The 3,888-nt window shown below is 30.7% G+C and overlaps 1 protein-coding gene across 1 annotated transcript in view; it reads left to right on the top strand.

Annotated features, from left to right (window-relative positions):
* The first annotated feature begins 154 nt into the window (after positions 1-154).
* The window catches only part of LOC132551564 (uncharacterized), a 30,548-nt gene continuing 26,814 nt past the window's right edge, over positions 155-3,888 (top strand). The window contains exon 1 of the mRNA XM_060215716.1: positions 155-202. The gene's annotated coding sequence lies outside the window, so the exon portion shown is untranslated. The remainder of the gene's footprint in view (positions 203-3,888) is intronic.

The following is a 3,888-nucleotide window of genomic DNA, read 5'->3' as shown; positions in this document are numbered from 1 at the left end:
TGGTCGTTAAAAGACACCAAATGTCGCCATTTTCGGTACACCATTCGGAACTTTCTTCACTTATCCTGTTTTATATTTCAAAATAGAAACCTTCCGATTAACGAGAATTTCCTGTTTGCGTGCGCACTTGCGGATACAGAGCTGGCGTCTGCAGCAACGACACACGGGTGTGATAATTTTTTGTGGCACATCTAGCCTAATGGTAAGTAGAAATTTTCTTTTTTTAAGACATAACTTTTACACGTTGCTAATGAGATAGAAAGGCCAAAGAACTGTTTATATGTAAGCGTTATTTCACCATAATCTTACTTGGCCTGAAAAATACGCCCGAGAGTCATTTTGTGCACTGTCAGTGTCACCTGGGAGTACAAATCAATGATTTGGCTCATATATACATCTCATAATTTTGAAGCACTCGCTTAAAATCAATATTTAGTCTAGTATGTGATTGAATTGTTTGCTTGTTAAATTGCATCTTATGACTATTTCTTAATCATTTAACGTGTTTAATCCGGACGTTTGATTGAATCTCCAGCATTAAGCTGTCTACCGTAACATAAGTTACATCTATCATATTTCTCTACTTTACGCGTATCACATACTTTTGAAAATGGACCTTGGACTTTTTAGAATCATTCAGTTACTAGGTGTACATACAGCTATGAACATTTGGTCAATCCAAACAGATTAATGAAATATATATTGTTAAATCCATTCAGATTAATACAAAATTATACTTGAGTGTGGGTTGAGACATATGATTATGAATTAATGAATATCAAAATCATCACATTGGTGTTTATGGGGCATATCTGTGAGCCTTACAAATTTTCATAAGACAGGATAAATAGTCTTGGTGCAATTGTCTTTTGAAAATGTGTAGTGAAACACTGTTGCTCTTTAACAACACACATGCCAATTAACATACTGTTACCAAACTGATATTTAGTACAATGTTGGGTCCACAAGTTGTGTCAGCTGGCACAAGCATGATGTGATATAAATACCTGAAAGACATCACACTGAATCAATGCCAATTAAGAGGCATGTACATGTATAATTCGGTGGTATCAATTGCTTATGGTGGTCATTTACAACCGATTTAATCATATGTTTTGAATTGTAAGTATAGAAAAAATAGAAATTTAGGGTTCAAGGCATCAACAGACAGATATAAATCATTGTATTTATTGAAAAAAAATTATATTCAAACTACCCGCCTTTTCAAACTGCATGGAGGTTTACTGTCATACATGTTTCTGGAATAAATCTACAAGTGTAGTAAAAAATATGTTAACAAGAGTTTAATCACATAAAGTTACCAATGTGGAGGAAGGATAGCTACATCTGCTTCTTCTGACAACGTCAAATATTACAATTAATCTTTAAAAGAAAGACAACATTATAGTATTTGATGCCCTCTACATAGACCAAAGTATCAATATAGTTTAACCATTCTTACTTCATTGTCACATATAAAATATATTCACATGAGTATGTAGCCATGAAACATTTTAAAGAGTCAATTGAATGCATGAGTTGTAAAAGTGTCATGTATTTTATATTGTTTAATCAGGACAAACTTACTTCTATTTGATATGGTAAAAAAATATTAGTTGTCAATAAATGTGCATATCATTATCATATATTATATAATCTGTGAATATAATTCCAATTGCCTTGAGATTGTCATTATCATTTCAGAGCCAACACTTTTAGAATGATATACTTACTAAATGTTTATTTCTACTTTAAAACATTCTCTGGAATCGAGGTATGTACACTGTACTTTGAAAGATCATAATGTATATTTTCCAGAAAAAATATTATAATAACAAGTATATTATAATACCTATTTAGGTTGTGAGAACCAGAAGTTGGACTATCACAACAGTGAAACATATTAGTAAATAAAGAAGAGATGAAAAACAGTATAGTAATGTTATAAGATTATCACATCTTGTAATCATTGAAATCAACATGAATTATTACTTTAATAGATGCTGATTGCTGCATATCTAATTGTTGTAAGCACATTCATATCACTGCAAAATGGTATTACTGTATATATATATATATATATATACATGACAAAATTGTTTTGCTGATTGTTTTCATACCTTTTACAGTCATCTTTAGACTACTTTCTTTCAATGTCCTGGTGCCATATCTTAACATAAAACCATAAGGGGGGGGGATAACAGTATCATAATTTAGGGTGTAATTACACTGTTTTTATGGATGCTTAGTATCAATATGGAAAGAACATGAAATCCCAGTCTAAATGTATTTATGGACATGTCCTCTTGCCTAATCCATTATATAATGCTCTGGTACTTATTAACTGCCATTTTGCAGTAGGACTATATGGAGAATGTTCCTTTATGACCCATATGTCTAGATGTCCTCAGAGTGGAATTTTTTGTGTACATCCTTGCAGTTTGACTACCTGAACTCTCTCTCCCTTTCTCTATAAAATACAATGTATAGATATGTATGTAAAAGAAATCACAAGCAACAGATATAAGTTTGGGTACAGTATAAATGACAGCTTAAAATTCTATGAGATAAGTATTATCTTTTTTTTTTTTCTATTTTTCTTTCTTATTTCGATTGAAGAATTCTTTCAGAGGCATCATCTTTGGAAATACATATCATTACCAGTAAAACCAAACTGATAATTACAAATATAGATAATATCATTGTGTGAGTTCAGTGAATACTGGGAATTTAGATACATCTTACTTCATAGAGAATTCACAATACCTGTAAATTCCAACTTTCTCCTGACTTGCTAAAAATATTGTTATTGTATAGTAAAGCAGACAGATAATTCAATTAAATTTATCTAAAATATTGATTAAACAAACATTAATTAATTAAAATTTCCTTTATGTCTAAAATGTTGTTCACACACTATGAGGATTTTGAAAAGTTGGCAGGTATGGTATACATTTAAAAAGAAAAACTGTTGTCAGCATTTATACATGCAGACATACCTGATATATCAGACAAATGGTAATGATATATCTGATGCAGTGCCTGTAAGAACTGTAGAACTTTAAAGCTTGCATATTATGTTGTTTTTTGTTAGGAATAGCTAGGTTTTAAATTACATGTTCATTTATAATGCAATGTAGTCAATATGTAATGTGGAAGGTGGCTAATTCTTGTTATAAGTATTTGTAGTATACTATAGTAGTATACAGAATATCCATATAAATACTGGTGTAATATTTCAATTTCCAGATATTCAGAAAAGTGATGTTTACTTCAATTTCAAACATAAATATCAGATCAGACATCGGCAGATTGATCCTATTATCTATAAAACATTAAAAATCATACAGAGACTGTTTGACATTCCTCATGCCTTATTACCTTCATTACAAACTACTGAGAATTTTACCTTTCCAAAATTTTAACAAGCAGGTCATTGACAATGATCACATCAAATTCCTTGCTTTTAACAAACTCTTGATATGACTAATTGTTTTATCTTTTCAAATGATAGAACATAAAATAAATATTTCTAATTCTCACTTCTGTATAGATTATGTTGTCTTTGATGTACCTTATCATTCCAGCGTCATATCTAAACACTATTGATCATTTTGCTGCCTGTTTGGTTGGTCTTTTGATAGTATGGTACATTTGGATCCAGTCAATATTATTCATAATTTGATACTGATAGGAAAATCAGTATAATCAAAGAAGACATAAAAAGCTGATTATTTCTGTGTGTCTAGAGCTTTAACAGGAGGAATTTTGCTGGGGATGGGCTGATGGAAATAAGTAGTCAAAAAGGTTCTGAATATCCATCTTTGATTTTGTTTTTTGTTTTGGTTGCAGTCGATTCAATTGAGAAAAAAATACAGATAATCAGAA

The sequence above is a fragment of the Ylistrum balloti genome, unplaced genomic scaffold, assembly GCF_031769215.1.
Source record: "Ylistrum balloti isolate Yb309-2 unplaced genomic scaffold, AGI_CSIRO_Ybal_v1 Utg370206, whole genome shotgun sequence".
Lineage (NCBI taxonomy): Eukaryota > Metazoa > Mollusca > Bivalvia > Pectinida > Pectinidae > Ylistrum > Ylistrum balloti.
This window is presented reverse-complemented; position numbering and strand designations above follow the sequence as displayed.